The 12,360-nt window shown below is 42.5% G+C and overlaps 1 long non-coding RNA gene across 1 annotated transcript in view; it reads right to left on the reverse strand.

Annotated features, from left to right (window-relative positions):
• LOC103788078 (uncharacterized) overlaps positions 1 to 9,821 on the reverse strand; it is a 43,950-nt gene extending 34,129 nt beyond the window's left edge. Inside the window, exons 1-2 of the long non-coding RNA XR_004733752.2 lie at positions 9,670 to 9,821; positions 2,308 to 2,426 (exon numbers count right to left, since the gene is read on the reverse strand). This is a non-coding gene — a long non-coding RNA (uncharacterized LOC103788078). The remainder of the gene's footprint in view (positions 1 to 2,307; positions 2,427 to 9,669) is intronic.
• Between the last annotated feature and the right edge of the window lie 2,539 nt (positions 9,822 to 12,360).

Raw genomic sequence — 12,360 nt, forward strand, 5'->3', positions numbered from 1 at the left:
TGGGTGGCGTCATGTGGGCTGCAATTGTGCCGAGGACAATCAGCTACAAAAAATGCACTTTTTCTCCTTCTCAGTTAATTAGGAGGATAAACGCCCAAAACATTGCAAAAAGCATGCTCCAAGGCTCACCTTCAACTTCACCTTTTCTGGAAGGCTGCTTCCTTCTTTTCACTTAATCTTAGCCAGAAGGCTGAAAAACAACGCTTCCTTCTTTTCTAAAGCTTTACCATGTTTCTAAAATGCTTAAATCTATTTCCTCCAGACTCATGTATTTCTTATAGTCTACTTTCAAACCATTTCATGGGTATCAGTTGTGCCCTCCCAGCTTCAGTGAACATTCAAAGCCTCTTCACCGTATTCTTAACCAGAGTTCTCCATGCTACCCAGCACGGTCCTGGATGCATACAAGACTCTGACAGCTGCTTTTTGGTTGATTCTCTACCCCAAGTTCCCTATCAGAAAGGCAGTCTCCCTCCACCTGCAATCCCTACACAGACAAACAGGTAATCTAGCCTCCAGAAGAAGGTATTTCCCCATCACTTTTTTAAAATGTAGCACTGAAGTTAGACTTGGGGAGCATTTATGACGTGTCAGTTTTATTCATTGCCTAGGTCACAGCTGAGTTTCACATGCTTATAGTGTGTGCACAGGTGCATACACACACACACATTTCTTTTAGCATTTGTGATGTCTAGAGAGCCTATCCACATTGCCTTTGTAACTAAGCCCTGGTTTTCATCTTAAAGGAAAAGATCGTAGGAAAACACTAAACCAGAATTGTATTTTCCACCTAAAAACCACTTATGGTTTGGAAATCGCCTCTCTCATCTCCCCATTCATGCTTGTGATGCCCACAAGCTGCAAGTGCAGCCACACAGCCCACACTTAGCTCACTGACTCCATTCCAGACACCCGCTGACTCACCATACCCTCTCTGTTTGTAAGTAATTTAAGAGAAATTTATCACACTTGAAATAAACCATAGAGAGGGCCAAAATCATTTCAATGACAGTGTTCTGGTTCTATAGAAATAACAAATCTGACCCAAACAAAGATCAGGAGTTAGGAATCCAGATGCTACATATCATCAGAGCCCTAGACCTCCAATTTGCATTTCCTGTCCTAATTTGCTGACTGATCGAAGGAGAGTCCTCCACCCTGGACAGCCAGGAGGGTTCTTGCTATGCAGCTCAGCATTTCTGGTTCCACAAGTGGGTCAAGAGCCAGGTTCTTTTCTTGGATTCATTCCAGGGATCAAATGTTGGGTCCACCAGTGACTACCCAGCAAAGGGTTAAAAAAAAAAAGAAGACGACAAATCGCAGAGAATCTGAATGAAGCCTGACAAATTGGAACACGTCTCTCCTGCGGCACTCAATACCTTGCTGTAATATTTATACTGAGTTTGCTCTTTGCCAGGCACTGCTTCAAGTGCTTCACACACATTAACTCATCTAGACCTCATAACAAGTCTATGAGGAAGGTGACACTACATTTGAAGGAACAGGGATGCATAATATTGAAACCACATGGCAAGGGTCCATGGCAGAGGTAAGATTTGAATCCAGGTCCACTGGCTCCAGAGCCTGGCTCTTAACCGTCACACTTAAGTGGCAAAATAAATCCATGTGGTTTGGAGGAGAGAAGTCCAGTCAAATAGAGATCTGATCTCTATCTGTATCTAACCCTGTTGCAACCACACTATGAATTCAAGTAGCAGATAATAGAATTGCATATTTTTAAGGTCCAAGATAAAGACCCTTACTAGAGTATTCTTGGAAAATAATGAGGCCCTGCTCAGTTGTGGAGCCAGAAGTCCTGGCTTGCATAGCACCGGCATTCCAGGCTGGAAGGCTTTCTTCTGATCAGCCAGCAAACCAAGGCAAGAAATGATTATCAGAAAGCCCAGCCCATCTCACAGACTTCTTGTTCTCCACCCAGGAGCTTGCACAGCCCTAATAGGGATTGGCACCAAGCCAAGCTCAGATTCTCACCTCCTCCTCCCAATTCCATGCATGTGTGCAAATGCTGGTCAGGGCTCCTGGTACAAGTGTTGATAGTGCTGTGCTTTTTCTTTTAACACATGGCATTAAAATCCAGCGAGCAGTCCATGTGAGAAAGTACTCAGGCATCACTGAAACACCTCTTAATTACTCTTTGCCTACAACCAAAATGTTATCAAATGATGTCAATGCAATCCCTAACAATCTTTTCAACTCTTGCCCTTTTTTCACCTCCCAGGCCACTGCTCTGGTGCAGGTTCTCACCAGTTCTCACCCAAATTCCTGTAACAGACTCTTTATACCCACCTTCAAGCATCAGTTCAGCCCTCTAAGCCATTCTCCATACAGTATCAGGTGGTCCTTTTAAAATGTCAATCTCATTATGTAACTCCAAGCAAAAAATTCCTGAAGTGGCTCTCACAGACCTACAGGAAAAAAAATAAAAATAAAAATTCATTAGCATAGCATATCATGCTTTTTTTTTTCTTTTTTGAAACAGAGTTTCGCTCTTGTTACTCAGGCTGGAGTGCAATGGCGTGATCTCGGCTCACCGCAACCTCCGCCTCCTGGGTTCAGGCAATTCTCCTGTCTCAGCCTCCTGAGTAGCTGGGATTACAGGTACGTGCCACCGTGCCCAGCTAATTTTTTGTATTTTTAGTAGAGACGGGGTTTCACCATGCTGACCAGGATGGTCTTGATCTCTTGACCTCATGATCCACCCACCTCGGCCTCCCAAAGTGCTGGGATTACAGGCTTGAGCCCCTGTGCCCGGCCAGCATATCATGCTTTTAAGTTAGTTAACAATATGCTGGCATTTGTAGAGTTTAAAAAACATTTCACATCTGTTTTCTCACTGTATTAGTCCGTTTTCACACTGTTGATAAAGACATACCCAAGAGCAGAAAGAAAAAAAAGGTTTATGTGAACTTACAGTTCCACATGGCTGGGGAGGCCTCAGAATCATGGTGGGAGGTGAAAGGCACTTCTTACATGGTGGTAGCAAGATAAAATGAGGAATAAACAAAAGCAGAAACCCCTGGTAAACCCACCAGATCCTGTGAGACTTATTCACTATCACCTGAATAGCACAGGAAAGACAAGCCTCCATGATTCTGTCACCACCCACTGGATCCCTCTCACAACACATGGGAATTCTGGGAGAGAAAATTCAAGTTGAGACTTGGGTGGAGGCACAGCCAAACCATATCACTCACTTAATCCTCCCAAGAACAAGGCAGCCCCTAGTGTACCCTATGGGCACTCCTCATAGTGTTCTGTGTTTTTCCAGCTACACCAAGCTACTTGCCATTTCACCTGTTGGCCGTGTTCTTTGCATATGCTCTTTTGCATATGCTATCATAATTTTTCATCTAGAATGCTCCTTTTTATATTCTCTATCTTATGAAAAAGTGCAAATCATTTTCCCCATCTGCTGTCTCCCTTTATCCTTTGTTTCTATTAATACCTAGCACCCATTTACTACCTTTAAAGTGCTCTCCCACCCTGTACCCAGGGGCTGGAAAACTATGTGCTGAAGACCAAATCTGACCAACTGCCTGTTTTTTTAAATAAAGTTTTATTGGAACACAGCTATGCTCCTTCACTTCCTGTTGTCTATGGCTACTTTCACACTCCATCCACAGAGTAGAATAGCTGCAACAGATGTGTGGCCCTAAAAGCCTAAACTGTTTAATATCTGGGCCTTTACAGAAAACATTTGACAACCCTTGCTCTGCTTCATGCATGAAATCAACCTAATGCCCTAGGAGTTCTGGGACTCAAGCCAATGGCGTCCTACCGGGACCCTATGATGCAGCTCTGGCTCTAGGAGAGCAGCCTGAGAAGCAGACTGTCCTACTGGAAAGTGGTATATTTTTCCCATGAGATTGGGCTGGCAAAGTGATCCTGATACATTGACTTTAGGTGACTCACACACATCAGACAAAAGATGAGCTTGGGATTCTCACTTACCAGCAACCCCCTCTGTGTCCTGAGCTGCATGTGCAGGTCACATACTACCTACCATGTGGCTGTGTTTATGCTAAGGTGCTTCCTATGATCTATAACACCCAAGAGAAGTAGGTATGGTGGTGAGCAACACTTACCCTCCTCCCCAACCACTGCGCTCCCTGAACCTGGTCCCCAAAGAAGCATCCCACTCCCGCCACAGGCTTCACACATGCCAGGCAGTTCTCTGTGAGTGGCTATCCTCATTTTTTCTGAGGGCCTTCCAAACTGTGGCTCTGCCATCTTTTGATCAATGTCCCTTCTTGTCTCTATCCAACGTGGTAACATCATGCCCTCCCTGTTAGTCCTGGTTGGTCTCTCAACCAGGAAAGGTAAGAGGCAATAATTCCTGAAAGGAATAGAACCATTGCTTTCTTCTGTGTTCTTTCCACTGGTTGTAGTATGTAGAAGGCAAGGGTATGGTCAACATTGAAAGAGATCAAATTCTAAGAAGGCAGTGATTAAGACATGGTTGTAAAATGTATCATCCTATATTTGTGCTTTAAAATTCCAATAAGCAAATTTAACATGACAGAAAACAAATTACCATTGACGTTATTTGGCATTATCTGAGTAAGACTTGCATTGGTGATGGTCAACAGTGCTCAGTACCAACCTTTGCAAATTACCCTGAGCCAATCTTCAGAAACAGCACAATGGATGGATGAGGCAGTGTCTGTCATGAGTAATGATGGAACCAAGCCCTACATAGACTGTGCTAAGAAACTGCAGAGATGAAAAGTTCTATACTGTTTCAACGCAAGCAGATTCAGAAGAGTCACAGCATGGTGACTAACAACAGCATTGTTGTCTTTTTCTCAGGGTTGGAAGATAAAAAATTAGCCCAGAATGGCACATGTGACAAAGAACTTGAAGAGCCAGTTCCTGGATACAACAGAAAGAGATGCCGCCTGGAAATGAAGAGGATCTTTACATGCACTGACTGGACAATAAAAACCACATAAGTACCTCTTCTATACTGATAGTTCGAATTTTCATCAGTAAACCACGGTATCTAGCATGGGACCATGGATTTTTTAATACATTTTTTTAATCAAATTGTTTATATAGACAGAGGCTTCACAAAAAATTATTTGCATGTGCTCACTCTGAGGTGATCCTCTGGCCAGGGAAATGTCATACTCTGGTAGATCAGGGGCAGGACAAATCTCCTAAATCCAGGCCAGGCAAGTGCAGTCGACTGCATCCAAATTACAGGGACTGAGAGTGAGAAAGGAAGAGTTTCTCAAAAGAAAATGAAGCTACTATACTAGGGCTGGGAAAACAGACCCAGCACAACCTAAAATCCATAGATGTTCACGTCACTCCATGCAGGGTGGGTTAGTGTCATTTCTCTCACATGAGAAACCTCAGGAATGGATGGGTTGGGCCATTTGACTAAGGCTCTGCGGCAAGTCAGTCAAGAGACAAGATCTACATTAAATCTAACAAACTAACTCTGCAACCAGCTGAGATCATCTACATTTGGCAATCACTGATCAACTCCAGGGATTTAGATCTGGCGAGGGCTTGGTGTCGGAAGATGTGGAGTGACTCCAGCTCCTTCATTTGCTGGTTGTATATTGAACAAATTAACCTCTCTGAATCTGTCCCTTTAGGTACACAATTTGGACTAATAGTAATGCCCTTGCGGCATGGACATTATTATTAAAAACAATACTCATAAAGAATTAAGCCTAGTATACTATTAATAACTGTGGCAGATATAAAGGATACATGTTATTGTATTTTATTTATTTTAATAGACTCAAAAATAGCATGTCCTATGTGCCAGTTGCTGTTCTAAGTGTATCATGAATAGTAACTCATTTGATGAGAGAGTGCACCCTCATTTTATAAATACGAAAACTAAGGCCCAGAGATGTTTAGTGACTCATCCAAGGTCACAAGCTAATGAATGGGTACCAGGCTTCAAACCCAGGCAGCACTCCACTGTTGCTAAACTCCACTGCCTCCAAGGAAAAGGTAGTTATTACTATCATTCAATAAGTGGTGGCATTTTATTGCCATTATTATTATAGATGAGAAAACTGAAATCTAGAGGCATTAAAATAGAAGTGAAGCTAAAAATAAATCCTGGGTCTAATGCTTCTCAGTCCACTTCCCTTTGAATCTGCTGCACCACTTCCTACTGAGAGGAGAATTACATAAAGGAGAAGTAGTAGGATCATGTATCTTCTGACAAATGAGATCTTTTATGCAATATATCAGGTATATTATCAGGGAGAACAAGATTTTTTTTTCCATAATAGACTCTAATTGTGTGTAAAGCAGAAAGAGAAAGTGAGCAAACCTTTCCTTGTTTTTAGGTAGAAATAAGAAACACTACAGAAGTTCTAAGTTCCCACGGGTTTGAGAGTCACAGTGCCAGTTTATAAAAACAGCAGTATCATGATTCCATTTCAAAAGCACAAAAGTGACTCCAGAGGATTGTTAGTGTCTGCAGAGGATTAAAGAATGTGCTGTGGAGAAGCTGCAGTTTTGGAAGTTAGTGTCGGTCCTCAGATCTCCAGGGAGTTCAGTCCTAGAAGTGCAGCTGCTTCCTTGAGACTGAGATGGGACAGTCACAAACTAGATGCAAAAATCCCCAGAGCCAGCCCCGCTTTTAGTATTTTCCTAGAGTTTCACTTCTCCCTTCTCTGAAGAAACTCCTCCTCCTCTGAGGTTCGTTTAGACCATGGTATAAATCAGGAGTAGGTGAACTTTCTGTAAAGACCCAAATGTAAGTATTCCAGGCTTTGAGAGATCTGCAGTCCTGGTCCCAGCTACTCAACTCTGCCATTGTAGCAACAGCTCCTATGGACAATGCGTGATGCAATCAGAGTGACTGTGTTCCAATAATCCTTATTTAGAAATATAGATAGTGGGCTCCATTTGGCCTGTGGGTTGTCATCCCATGACTCCCGGCATGAATCCTTTTCCCATGTGGATTCTACCCACTAACTCCCAAACCTCCCTCATAGCCACCAGGAGCTTTCTCTCTGGGCTTGCAGTCATTAGTCTGAGCCTCCACTACATTCCAAGCACTGGGCTTCCCTTCTTCCCCAGCAATGGGCATCAACACCGCCCATGTCTTGACCTGCTCAGGTCCAAGAACTTTTATTCATTCCCGATTCACCTTAAACACTCACCCCACAGTACATTCAGTAGCCAGTCATTTGGCCTCTGATTCCTAAACTACCCCAGTCTTTGGTCACAAACCCTGAAGCTTCCTAATTTCCTTACTGTCCACTTCATCTTCCCCATCTCAGCATGCTGTGCTGCTCTGTCCAACACAGTAGCCACTACCACAGGGGACTGTAGAGCATTGAAAATCTCTCTAGTATCAATTGGGATGTGCTGTAAGTATAAAATACGCACCAGATTTTTAAGGCTTAGTATTAAAAAAAGGAAAGATCTGATTAAATTAATTATATGTTTAAACTATATTTTTGATATGTTAGCCAAGTATATTATTAAAATCATCATAAACTCTCTTATAATATGTTGTAGAGAATTTTAAAATAGCCACAGGGTGGGTTGCATTTGTGACTTGCATTAAATTTGTATTGGGCAGCACTGTCTTAGATGTGTCCCTTTTTCCCCAAATCATCAGACCATGCTCATTTGTCCCACTGTTTCCCCATTTAGCCTACACCTCATGACATGTTACTGCAGACCCTTCTGCGCCAGGACCTCAAAGCTCTCACCCCATTGTTCTTCTTTCGTAGTTACTGTACTTACCCCCTGCAAACCAAACAGCCGCCATCTGTGCTCTTGCAATGTGGAGCACTAGAGAATTAAAACTACCCAATTCTGCAGAGAATTGAGCCACCTCAAGTTCACAGCTTTGACGTGTATTGGACTTGTAGTATGGCCATTCTTTTTCTCTTACTCCATGTCAGCATCCAGCCTTTACTTTGGATCGTCCCTAACACCCTTTCAAATCCTATCTCTAGGTGTTTGCTCACAGCAGTTCTCTAGTCTGGGACACACTGACCACCCCTGCTGCCCTCTGCTTCAGTGCACAGCTCCAAATCCTGGATTCTTCCCACAATGCCCAGTTCAAATTTCTCTTAGGCAGTTAAGTCCTCCCTGTTGACTGCAGAACATGAATTGGCCTGTTCTGAACTGCTACGGCACCAACTGTCTGCAAGATGTATTCGGCTCCTCGTGAAGCAAGTTATTCCTTTACACATTTACATGTGTATATCTTTGAGAAAACTCAATTGCTAATCTGAGGGTAAGGGCTTCTGATTTACATATGCATTGGCTGGTCAGATTATAGGGGACAAAGTACAAGTCCAGAAAGATTAGTTTGTCAATACAGTAGGGCTGGATTCAAAATATTTTTCAGAAATGTGGTCGACATAATGTATAAATCAGAAAGCAAGTAGAAAAAAAATACAGAGCTGGGAAGTGTCTGGTTCCATTAAAAATATTGAACGTGGTCCCAGGACTGTTGGGCGTGTGAAATTAAACTTGTCATCCCACTAAAAGCTTGACCTAGAAGACAATGATGGCCTGGAGCCCTGCCACAGGAGCAACTCTTCAAACATCTCAGTCCAAGGAATCTAGTATCTCACTTCCAAAAGCACCATTCCTCTCACCCCTGCTTGCGGGAGAGTAAGTTGTTAATACCTTCCCGGAAAGTAGTGTATCCATAAGGAGCCTTACAAATGTTCAGGAGTTTTACTTCAGAGAGTCTATCTTAAAGAAATAATCAGAGATACAAAGATTTGCGTGCAAAATGTTCATCACAACAGCAGTGAAAACTGAAACAAACTAAAACTTCTATATTAGGGGAAGAGCCCAGCAAACCATAGTATATGCATGTAATGAATACTGAAGACATGCATTAAAGACTCAAATCTAGTTAGTACATACTGAAAGAAACACAGGATGCACACTAAGTTGGTTACCTGGGGAAAAGGTGATGTGAAGAGAGGAGGCAGGAATGGTGGAAACAGAAGGAAAGGAGAGGTGAGCAAAATTAACAGAGAACCCTGCATTCCCAAAAACATATAATGTATAATATATGTATATGTATAATAGCATCCTATTGATATATTTTTGATATGTATAGAAGTGTGTGTGTGTGTGTGTGTGTGTGTGTGTGTGTGTGTGTATAGAGAGAGAGAGACATTTTTAAAATAAAGGGTCACAAAACAAGAGTAAAGAAAATCATACAAAATTAAGTAGAAGTTGCCCTGTATATTGGAATTATTAGTAAATTTTTCATTCACAATTTCTGTATTTTCCAAATTTTTGACCAATGAGCATGTATCATGTTGCTAATAGAGCTAGAAATGAATAAAAGAAAAATAAGTTAAATCAGATATGAACTCAAACCATGCCTATTCTTTCAGTATACAAAGATGCTAAAATCAACCATAATTGGAATTATCTCCAAGAAAGCAAAACTTTTAAACCGTTTATAACTAGTAATCCCTAGAAATAATGTAATCTCCCAGAAGTTCTGGCATTTCATATTACCATACTGAGCAATAGATTTAAGAGAATGTATATTTTAAAATAAACAAAAACCTTTTTCATTTCCAATAAATTACAGGGGAGTCTAAGAATAGAAGAACTCCAACTCTGGGCAGTGGCTCAGCTAGAAACCAATCAGCCCCACCCTCCCCTGACTCTGAAAGTTACCAGTATTCCGTTCTCTTAGCCACAGTCAGACCCAGTGAATGAGCTGGAAATCACAGCCTGAGGTAGTTAAGGCAACTTTCTCCAGCAGATAATGGGACTTGCATACAGCTCTGTCAGAGACTCGCAAAGCCCCAAGGCTCTCAGCTTTCACTAGAGAACCTGAAGTCAGTTCCAGAAAGGGAAGACTGAGACAGCCTAAATTAGGTTCAAGTTGCTCTGATTTCATATCCTTCTTACAACTTTCGAGCCCAAGAGTTCCAAAAGTGTGGTGCCCAGACAAGCAGAATCAGTATTGCCTGTGAACTTGCTAGAAATGCAAGTGCTTGGCCCCATCCCTGACATGCAGAATCAAACACTGTGGGTGGACCTGTCAATCTGTGTTTTAACAAGCTCACCAGGGGATTCTGGTGCTCCATAAAGGCTGAGAACCACTGACCTGGTTCAGTGGCTTTGGACAGTTTCCTAACCCCCCTCTAAACCCCAGTTTTCTTCCCTGGCAAATTGAAGATAATAAAACCTGACCTCAAACTCTTGTAAGGATGATGGATGTAAAGCACACTGCACAAAAGAACACTCAGTAAATTACATCATCATGTTCTCCCTCAGGACTCTTAGGAATTCTACACCCTCTCTGCAAAGTCTTAACTTTTTTCTTTTCAATACTCTTAATTCTTTGCCTGGTGGAAACAAAGAATGGGCATCTCATTGATTGAACAAAATAATATATTGGACACAGGTAAGTAGATAGAACATTGTACTAAGAATATTTCTTTTTGTGAAAAAAAAATGGTATGATAAGGTGGAAAGGAACTTGTTTTCTAGCTCTGTGTGTGTCCCTTTCTGTATGAAGCTATGTGGAATGGCAGAGGAGTCACAAAATTTGGAATTAGGTAACCCAGGGTTCAAATTCTACCTCTGCCGTCATAGTAACGTGGGTGTATGTTTCCAGCACCTCGCATGCCCCTGAACATCACACTGCTGCTCAGAATGCATAGGGTGGCACCTCCTTCCTGCCCTTTTCCTGTTTGTTAATCTTTGTAAAGAGAAAAAAGATAATGGGAGGTATTATGCCTTATACACTCCTCTCTCATCAGGTGGTGCTTTTTATCTTAACTCTTTTCTCTGACATGCCTTCGTGTGATGTCAATTAGCTTTGCAAATGGCAGACTTGCCCAAAGTTCTTCTGCTCCCCAGATTCAAACAACAGGGAATTTCCCTGCCCAAAGGCAGCTGCACCCTATACTCAGATTAACCAGTTAAAATCATGGTCAGAGACCTTCCGTGGCAGTTTTCTGTTCTGCAGATACACTACAACTAGCCCAAATGCTGCATCGTTGAACGTTCATAACTGTGCTTATGACGAGAAATGAGCATGCTCAGTGGGACTCTGCTGTCACCAAGACCATCCCGTCTTCACTGATAGGAACAGTGGTCCTTGGTGCATTCGTTCCCTACAGCTGCTGTAACAAATTACCACATACTTGGTGGTTAAGCACAATGTTCTGGGAATCAAAAGTCTGATCAGTTTCAGGGGCCTGAAATCAAGGCACCTACAGGACCCTGCTCCCTCCAGAGGCTCTAGTGGCAAATCATTTCTGTGCCTTTCCCAGCTTCTAGAGCTGCATTTCCTGCATGACTGGCCTGTGGCTCCTCCCTCCATCTTCTAAGCCAGCAGTGTAGCATCTGACTTCAGTCTTCACATTGCCTTTTACATCTTGTGGTGGTTAATGTTGAGTGTCAACTTGATTGGATTGAAGGATGCAAAGTATTGTTCCTGGGTGTGTCTAGGGGAGTGTTGCCAAAGGAGATTAACATTTGGGTCAGTGGATTGGGAAAGACAGACCCATCCTCAGTCTGCCTGGGCACAATCTAATCAGCTATCAGTGTAGCTAGAATAAAAGCAGGCAGAAGAACATGGAAAGACTGGACTGGCTGAGTCTTCTAGCCTCATCTTTCTCCTGTGCTGGATGCTTTCTACCCTCGAACATCAGACTTCAAGTTCTTCCACTCTTAGACTCTCGGACTTACACCAGTGATTTGCCAGGGGCTCTTGAACCTTCAGCCAAAGACTGAAGGCTGAACTGCCGGTTTCCCTACTTTTGAGGTTTTGGGACTCAGACTGGCTTCCTGGCTCCTCAGCTTGCAGATGGCCTACAAGACTTCATCTTGATCATGTGAATCAGTTCTCCTAATAAACTTCCCTTCATGTATTCCTCTATCCAATTAGGTCTGTCCTTTTAGAGAACCATGACTAATACACATCTGTAATCAAAATTCTCTCTGTCTCCCTTTTATGAGGACAGTGTGGTTATATTTAGGGCCTACCTGGATAATCCAGGATAATCTTCCCATCTCAAGATCCTTGACTCAATCACATCTACAAAGTCTCTTTTGCCAAAAAGGTCACATTCAAAAGTTGCAGGAACTAGGACTTGGATATTGCTGGGGGCCATTAGTCAGCCAACTACATTTGGTAACAAATGTCTGTTCTGTTAAAATGAGAAATCTCCTTTCCATTAAGTGACAAGTAATTGAGAATGTTACTTTTACTTCCACTGAGTCCATAAAGAGGAAACTTTATACTCATGGCTTCACATGGTGAAGAACATTCCTAAACATCTGGGCAGGCTTGAGCAGGAAGGCAGGTGCAGCCTCTTCCCATTTGTGCTCTCATGCCTGGTTTTCTGCCTT

The sequence above is a fragment of the Callithrix jacchus genome, chromosome 14 (genome assembly GCF_049354715.1).
Source record: "Callithrix jacchus isolate 240 chromosome 14, calJac240_pri, whole genome shotgun sequence".
NCBI lineage: Eukaryota > Metazoa > Chordata > Mammalia > Primates > Cebidae > Callithrix > Callithrix jacchus.